The sequence below is a fragment of the Pteropus medius genome, unplaced genomic scaffold (genome assembly GCF_902729225.1).
Source record: "Pteropus medius unplaced genomic scaffold, Ma_sr-lr_union100, whole genome shotgun sequence".
Taxonomy (NCBI): Eukaryota; Metazoa; Chordata; class Mammalia; order Chiroptera; family Pteropodidae; genus Pteropus; species Pteropus medius.
In genome coordinates this window covers 14,938,255-14,947,680 of record NW_024344378.1, presented here as the reverse complement: position 1 = coordinate 14,947,680, position 9,426 = coordinate 14,938,255, and the positions used below count along the sequence as shown (strand labels likewise).

At 39.3% G+C, this 9,426-nt stretch overlaps 1 pseudogene; it reads left to right on the top strand.

The window, feature by feature from the left end:
- The first annotated feature begins 514 nt into the window (after window positions 1-514).
- Window positions 515-633, top strand: LOC120609844 (uncharacterized; annotated as a pseudogene).
- Window positions 634-9,426: the final 8,793 nt, after the last annotated feature.

The window sequence follows — 9,426 nt, the reverse complement described above, 5'->3', positions numbered from 1 at the left end:
TCTTTAACTATAGGCAGGTTAACCTAGGCTTGTATTCATGGAAGTGAGGTTCCAAAAGAGGAGATGGACTCATGTAAGCAATTTTTCAAGATTCAGTATGCATAATACCTTTTAACATTCTACTGGCCAAAGCAAGTCATATGTCTAAGCCCAGAGTGAACTTTAAAAACAAAATTGAAGATTTTCAGCTATTCTTCTGAGCTTCTTTGGGCATATTGTGACACTTAACTGGAGATGGACATCTGCTGCCCCCTTTAGGGTGGAAGATTACTTTTCAGTCTATAACCTCTCTGTCCTGCCAACTTAACTCATGAGCCTTACCTCTCTGACATCTGTGGTTTCACAGACTATATATATTATTTAATTCTTAACATCAGCACATTTAACTATCATTGTAATTAAAAGCTACCCTAGAGCCTTAAAAAGAGCCAAACACACCTTCTTCTCAAACCCACCCATTATTCAAAAAGCCAAAAGTGCATTGCTAAAAAGTATACCAAAGTGTCTCATATTGGTCTATGGCCATGCCATCCTGAACATGCCTAATCTCGTCTGATCTCGGAAGCTAAGCAGGGTCGGGCCTGGTTAGTACTTGGATGGGAGACCACCTAGGAAGACCAGGTACTATAGCCATTAAAAAAAAGTGTCTCATATTTGATCCTCATGGAAACTCCATTACATCTTTTCCAGGGAACTGGAAACTCACCAATTGCTGAGGAACATTCAGGCTAGAATCCTGCTCAAGATGGGTGATCACGACCTCTATTCCTTTGAAATCACATATTGAAATTTCCTATTGTGGACCAATTTGATGAGGGATGATTTTTTTTTGCTGTACTGGTACTAGTTGGTAGTCTCGTAGGTAAAACTTTAAGAAAAGAATAAAGTAATGAGTCAAAGAAATAGGCTCTGCTCATCTGGACTTACTTTTTAACTTTAGCCTAATGACAATTTTCTCCTAATATTTTTCAATAATTTATATAAAAGTAAGGAAGGACCTTTCTTCCATGCCACATTTTTATCCCCAAATCATCCTTTCAAGATCCCATGTATTACGATTTTATTGTGACCTTTATTCTTCACGGGCCATCTCCCCTAGTTTGTTTCTCTTTGACTTAAATGCTAACTGAAGGCAAAGTCCAGGCAAAAAGCTTCAGACAAGAAGGGCACCTGGATGTTTTACTTCCCATGCTAGAACAATTCAATAAAACTGTGCTCCGTGGGCTGCCTTGGGAAATGACAGGCTTAGCAGCCTGGTCGACAAAACGGTGGAGTTGTTGTCACAGTTGAGTTATAGTCTGTCTAAACTTCAAATCAGCTATAATTCAGAGTTCACATTTCCTGAGCAGTTGCAATGGAAGAAACTTCAGGATGTCATAGAAACGATTGCCTAAGTCTTAAAGAAAAGGTTTCCAGACTTTAAAGGGGGCACCAAACAAATAATAAGTTGAAGCTCTTCCTAAATGTTCAAGAAGAAGCCTCCTTTAAAATCTAATCTTATGGGGTAAGTCAGAGATGTGAGCAAGTATAAATCAAAGGTATCCCCGAAAGAATCTCTATGAATCAAAATTTAGACTACTGCTGTGAAACACTTTAAGCTTCTCTGGCTTAGTAACAAACATAATCTGAGAACGAGCAGAGTGCTGGGGTTTCACGTTGCTATTTTGAATGAGTGGTCCTTGGAAACACACAAGAAACAAACAAACAAACAAAAACTGGCTAAGTTTTTTGCTTGTTTTTGTTTGTTTGTTTGTTTTGTACTTATTTTTGAGTAGGATTATCCTATTTGTACGATCCAGTTTGCTGCTACTTATGCTGACATATTTGACAACTGTGGTCCTGGGTGATAAATACAGATTGTTTTTTTTTTTTTTTTTTCATTTTCTGGGCTTCCAGCTAGACTAAGTAATATATCAGCATCTCTGCTTTGGTGGATTGTGAAAGGTATGCTTTTGTTTGTTCACTTTTTTGAACCATCCAAATTAAAGATGCATTTAAGAATTAATGAGGGTTTTAAAATACATCCATCTAATAGAATATTTTGCAGCTATTAAAAAGGATGAGGTAACATTAGCATCAAAATGATGAAATACTTTTGTGCAAATCTAACAAAATATGTACAAGAGCTATATGATGAAAACTACAAAACTCAGAAGAAATAAATCAGAGAAGAACTAAATAAATTGATAGATATTCCATGTTTATTGATAGGAATACTCAATAATGTTCAGTTGTCAGTTCTTTCCAATTTGATCTATAGATTTAATTCAATCCCATTCAAAATCTCAGCATGTTATTTTATGGATATCAACAAATTCATTCTCAAGTTTATATGGAGAGGCAAGAGACCCAGAATAGCCAACGCAATATTGAAAGAGAACAAAGTTGTAGGACTGACACTACTTGACTTCAAAACTTAATATAAGGCTACTGTAATCAAGGCAGTGTGGTACTGGCAAAAAATAGACAGATAGATCAAAGGAAAAAACAGAGTCCAGAAATTGATCCCCATAAATATGGTCAACTGAACTTTGACAAAGGCGCAAAGGCAGTTCAGGGGGAAAAGGATAGTCTTTTCAACAAGTAGAGTGGAATAACTGGAAGACATGTCAGGATATCATAGAGACAATTGCCTAAGTCCTAAAAAGAGGGTTTCTAGACTTTTAAAGGGGCACCAAACAAATGATAAACTGAAATTCTTCCTAAACATTCAGGGCAACAAGATGTTCTATCTGCAAAATTTCTGCTACTGAGGCTCCATCAATAGAAAATTTTCCAACATGACAGCCACCAGCCCTTAAGACAAACTCATCTGACAAGATTGGAGATAGCACTGCGGGGAAAGAGAGGGACCGAGAGGAAGCTCATCTTCTCTACCGTATTTACTGAGCAGCCGTACAATGTTATGAGGTTTAGATTATCATGAGTGATGCACTATAACCTGGGATGTAATCACACTGAGCCACTGACAGTTTTACCATCATGGGCCAGAGTTATATGGCTTCCAAGGGGCTGCTCCAAACAAATGTTCAGCTTCTAGTGGGCAATCAATCGGTGAAGTGATTTAATTCTTGGATCATATCAACAGTCACAAAAGAAAACAAATGCAGCGAAAAGTTTATAAGACAGTATGAAAAAATATTTGTTATGTTGTCATTTATAGAGTCTCCCCCCCCGCACCCCCCCAAAAAAAATAATGAGAAGGATGGCAAAGGGAATAGGGAATATAGTAAATACTATTATAAAAACTCTATATGGTGTCAGGTGAGTGCTAGACTTATAGGGGGAACAGTTCATAAGTTATATAAATGTCTAACTACTATGCTGTATACCTGAAACTAATGTAATGTTAAATGTCAGCTGTGATTGAAAAATAAAAATATATATTTGGGAAGAAGAAAGGTAAAGAAAGGAAAAGTAGAAGAGTAAATAATATATATGTACATGCATATAGACCTAGATAGGTGATAGATGATAGATTGATAGATAGATGATAGATAAATAGATAGATAGATAGATAGATAGATAGATAGATAGACAGACAGACAGACAGACAGACACGGACAGACAGACAGAAAGACAGATGAATATAAATACAGGCTATAGCAACGTGTCAGTGCTCTTTGGAGATGGGTCTAGTCTCTCTGCTGAGAACTTCCTGACGCCCCAGTTCTTCCAGTTCATTTCCGAGCACTTCCCAGAGGGGCAGAGGAACAGACCCAGCATCCACTGAGTCTGTACTTTACTGAAAAGCTCCCACTTGTGAGGGGCACTGGGTCACTGTGGTCACAAACATAAAGAAGCTAAGCGCAGAGACTCCAAGGAGACAGCAGTCTGCTCTGCCATTATCTGTGGGGCTCCCAGCAGGGAGAATGCCAAGCTGTGCTTCCTTTAGGAGAGGGGAGACAAATGCCCCCTGTCAGTTCTCATTCCTCATGGATGATTTTATTTAATACCACACATAAGGCCCAAATGGGCCCTAAGGTCCAAATGTTACCCCTGCCTTATGAGAAACAAAGGCTCCTGGAATAAAACAAATAGATATTCAGGTTGAAAGAGACCGCCTATTCCCGGCCCCATCCTGCTTGCCAGACCAGCCCTTTTGACTTTTTACAGTTATTTGCTTTTTGTGAGACTTACGACCACTTACTTTGCTCTGCCTCTGGAATTGGTGTCCCTCTGGCTCCTGTCCTACTGTTTGGGCCCATTTTGTCTGCCCTGTGCTGACTATGCGTGCTCTGGTTGTGATCCATGACTCTGCTCTTACTTAGAACATATACCTGTCCCATCAAGTCCTGGTCCAGGGCACCAAGGGAGCCTGCCATCTCTTCAGTACTCACACCCTTTACTGAAGGGGTTTTTAAGACATTTAACCCTCTGGGCTTGACTGACACCCAGATGCTAGGAGTGGCCAGCTGCTTTTGTAAAGCGTTTCATGGACCCAGCATGATTGGAACTAACTCAGAGGGGCCGTTTCTGCTGCCCTCCTCTGCCATGGGAGAACTGGGCACGTGCCTAAGAAATCTCCTTCTCACTTCCATAATACTCCAAGAACCATACGCACCTGGCAAGTGACTCTGAGGTCCTGCACCTGTTGAAGGGGATAGCACTTCAGTGGAGGGATGCCCTCACTTTGCTGTGGTTCCAGCTCTGCTGGAAGCCAGGTACCTATAACTCCCATCCACAAAATTCAAAAGAAAACATGAATGCCTCTTGCAGGTGACCCAACAAAGCAAAGGGAAGCTATCGTTATTTCAAGCAGGCCACACTTCCAGATTCAGGATGACCATACTTGTGAATGTTTTAAAATGTAAATAGTAGAGAAGACTGATCATACCTCTCTCTCACTCCTACTCCCACACTATCTCTTTTCCCTGCTTTTTCATAAGAATTCTTATTTATTATTTTCGTCTGTATTAGGACCAAACTTAGACATTTAAAGATCACGTTTCTCTAGTTATTGAAATTATACCATGGGACAGGGAAGAACTTTCACCCCTTTGTACATCAGCCCCTCACCAGGGGGACCTGCCCACCAGGTATGGGCACCCTCACTACTGGGACCAGGGGGTCACCTTGGTAGGTGATTTTTCAGCCTTCCTAATAGGCACGTGAGATATACGATTAGCAGTTTCTCATCTGCACAAACAGAGATGTGTGACATCAGGGAAGTCTGGACAGTGTGTTGGAAGCATGCCAGCACGCCGGGCTCCACGAGGCTAACATTTCTCTGGGTGGGAGATGAAGCACAGATGGAGTGAGGCTATGTCCAGGCTTAACCTTTTGTATTGGCTTCTGAGAATTCTGGGGCTAAGCAACCAGAGTTTCTGTTTAGTTTTATTTTGATTTGTTTTAACAGTCAACCATATGCTACTGCCTCAAATCAGCCAGTCCCCATAGGCGACAATAGAGTTTTTATCCATTCTACAAGGGTAGAGGAATGCAGTTGGTTCTCTATTTGTAGCAGCACCTTTGGCGAGATGTAGAATGCTTCTTTCAAAAATGATCACTTCTGTATTGGAAAAGTTCGTTCCATCAGCCTTGCCACATGTTTATGAAGGAACTCCTTTCCAACGGTGTGAGTTTGATCATCAAAGATGAAATTGTTCTTTAAGTAAAGCCTGACATCTAGGACACTAAGATTCCTTGGAAAAAACTGGTTTGGGGACAAGGTAGAGCGATTGTATTCAGGCTTTTGAGGGACTGGAAGTACTTTATTGTGCTTGAGTCATCCAGTTCTTAAATTTACCTGACAAAATTCATTTGGGGAACTGTAAAAACTATAGATTTCTAGTCCCCTATTTTGGTGATTGGTTCTGTAAGTCTGCAGAGAGTGGTAATATTGCCCCATTAACGATTACCCCAGATGGTTGATCTGATTGTATGAGAGTAGAGCCTTCATATTGTCAGAGCTATGCTCTACCAAACAAGGGAGATCCAAGTTATGTTAATGGGAGACAAACCCAGGATTTTGATTTCCAGCTCTGGATTCAAGTGCATTAAATGTCTTCTTCCTGGCAAATGAAGGACAGCAATTTCCTGACACTTGAATTTCCTTGATCAAGGAAAATCCTTGATATCAGAAGAAAGAGGCAGCTCAAGATCTTTGTAGGCCCAACTTACAACAGTAAATAAAATAAACCCATGCCTCTTATTGATCACAGAAATCACTAGTATAGGATTTGAAATATGAATTCGTGAAGTGCTCAGACACACACACACACTCACACACACACACACAAATCCACTTGTTTTTTTCAGTTTTTGAGATCTAATAGAATCTCATCCACATGTCCTGTTCACTTTGCCCACTTAGGAAAAGAAGAAAGTGGTAAAAGAATTACCACAGTGTTTGGAAAAGAAAATCCTGCTGTGGGAATCTAGAGGTGTTGCCTTCTCCCATAGTCCCATGTCTCAAGGAGAAGAGCTCTGGAGCTCCTGAAAACTGGCTACAAATCAGGGATTACAATAAGGGGTTCATTAAGTAAGTTATAGTGGATTCATTCAATAGAATATTATGTTTCAACCATTAGGATAAGACACAAAAAATTGGTAATGACATGAAAAAGACAATAAAATGTTCAAGAAGAGAGCAAAATGCTGAACTGGAGAAGCACCTGTTGCATAATTTCAACAGTTACACATAAACACACAATCATATATGTGGGAACAACCAAAGTAGAAGGCCCAATTTCAATCTTAGCTTCTCTTCTGAAATGCTTAAATGAAGGATAACTATGGGTAAGAAGGAGTGAGAGAAGAAAAGCAGCAGTGAAGGGGCAGAATTCACTTCTCATTCATTTATTAATTCATTATAAATTAAATAAATGAACCCCTCACTTCACGAGGTACCTAGGGAATTTGTTGGTATAGGGGAATGACTGATAATTTATTGAGGTGGGGCAGAAGACTTTAAATGGTTCTTCCAATTTTATTTTTTTGACATAAAAAAATACTCTTTTTGCTGTGTAATTAATGTATGCATCTTATAGATTTTTATGAGAACTGACTCATATTAGGATATTTCAAGAAAAGGTGAATAACATCAGAAATGATTCCATTAGTAGCAGATGTGGAAGATGAAACTGGCTGAACAATTTAAGCTACAGTTTAAGTTACCACCAGTTCAATTCCTTTGACTTAACTCATTTAAGGTTTCCAGCAGCCCAGATTCACATACTTTTCTTGACCGTTTAAATTAATAATGCACATTTCATTCAGGAGGCTTCATTGAGATGGCCAGATGATACAAGAAATTAGGAATGCAGGCTCACCTCTACTACCATGAGAAGATGATGAGTTTATAATGGACCACAGTGGGGTCACGAGCCTGGCAGATGGCTATGCTCATGACAATGCTGGCCAACTCTGTGACCCACGTGTTCTTCTTTAGGGAGAGGTCAAAGCACTAGTCCCTAATTTTGTTCAGAATGAACCTGTAGGGAACCACATGTGATTTGTACTGGATGCCCACAATGAACTCCGTAAGGAACCACTAGAATTTGTATTGAGCACATAGGTCTCAGTCAAGCTACAGAAGAGCCCCATATCAGAGGCTTCTATATGAACCTCATTGATTTAAAATCATACAGTGAGAACAGAGGCCAGACGAGACTTCACTCTTGCGAGCAAGTATAGCCAAACTGAATCCATGTGTGCACATGCACAAACACACAGAGGCACAGTCACACAGTTTCCTTCAGTGGTATCAGGGCTTCACTTGCCTTTCAAAGTACAAAGGCAGAGTACAACATAACAGAGGGTAGAGCCACCCTTCTTCCTTCTTACTTCTCAACCCCAAATCCTGAACCTTCACTTGTCCACCATCATGCTACATACTGCCATCAACCACTCAATGGCTATAGCTGAAAACATGGGCATTTCCCTCCTTTACTACTCTTTTCCCTACCCTCCTTCCTAGATTCCCCATGGTTACTGGTTATACATCCCAAAATCTGTATCACATATTTCAACTTTAATTTACATCCATCGATCTTCATGGGTAACCTGCTAATTTTGGCCACTGTAACTCCTTGCTTAAGTCAGCCTTCTAACTGCTCTCTCTGCTTCCTTTCTAAGATATTTGTATGTCCATTTTGCTCACAACACATTTTCACAGGAACACAAAGAGACGACCAGTCTTGTTGTGCTTAGAAAACAAAACCCACCAGGAGAAGGAGGCAGAAGGCCAGTGAAGGGAACTGATTGAAGCCCTAGAAGGAATGATGAATTGATACTGAGAATATAAATCACATTTCACCTAGGGCACGTCCCGATATCGGGCAACGTTAGAGCCTAGAAACCAACCTGGGCTACTGGCAGAAAGTTACAGTTCCCCAGGTGGCAGGCAAACTTGCAACTATTTTGGCTTTTTTTTTTTTTTTTTTTTTGCAATGCTGGAGTGACGAGGCTGGAGGTTTGGTGGCCATCAACATAGGCATTTTCTACCAAAAGAATATATATATATATATATATATATATATATATATATATATATGTTGGCTAGGGAGAGGAGAATATTACATGAGGTGAGAGATCAAAGCTAGGATGGATATCTACGAAGAAAACTGAATTTCTAGTTGTTTTCTATGGCTGAAGATACCATATATACCGGAATCTCAATCAAAATCCATGGAGAATCACACCATGGTAGAAGGGGCAAACTAAAAGACTGCATCCTCCCAAATCTGAAACCCAGACAGAACCCAGGCCAGTCCCTGACAGGATAGAGGGTTAGCTCCCCACCCTATGTGATCCTAACAGAGAAAAAGAGAAATCCTCTCTTTTGGAAAATAGCATCATTTATATTCTTTGAATCTTTTCCATGCTGTCTAGCATACAACAGAAGATTGCTAAACATATGAAAATAGTAGATATAAAGATCTTTCATGAAGCCATATAATTAATATGATATTAACAAGGAAAAAGTAACTAATGGATCAGAATGGAGAGTCCAAAAAACATCAACAAATGGATGGTCAACAAATTTGTGACAATGGTCACTCAGCAAAGTCGTGGGGAAAGAATGATTTTGTTCCATGAATAATCCTGTATAGCCATGGAGAAAAATCATGTATGTGTGCATCTTCACTTTTACACCATACCATACACAAACATCAACTCAAGATGAATTACACATCAAAATGTGGAAGATAAAGTAATACATATTTTGTAAGAATAATAGGAAACCATTTTGATGACTTTAATGTAGGCTGATTTTATCAAACCAGTCTCTCAAAAGTTCTGAATAGCAATAACTATATAGAAATAGATTATAATTAAGAACTTTTGTGCATTAAAAGACACCACCAAAATAGTGAAAAGTCAAGCCACATAGTAGAAATATATGTAAGATATGTAAGAGATGACTCGGCTAGATTAAATATATAACAAAAAATGAATATAACAAAAAAAAACTTACAAAAA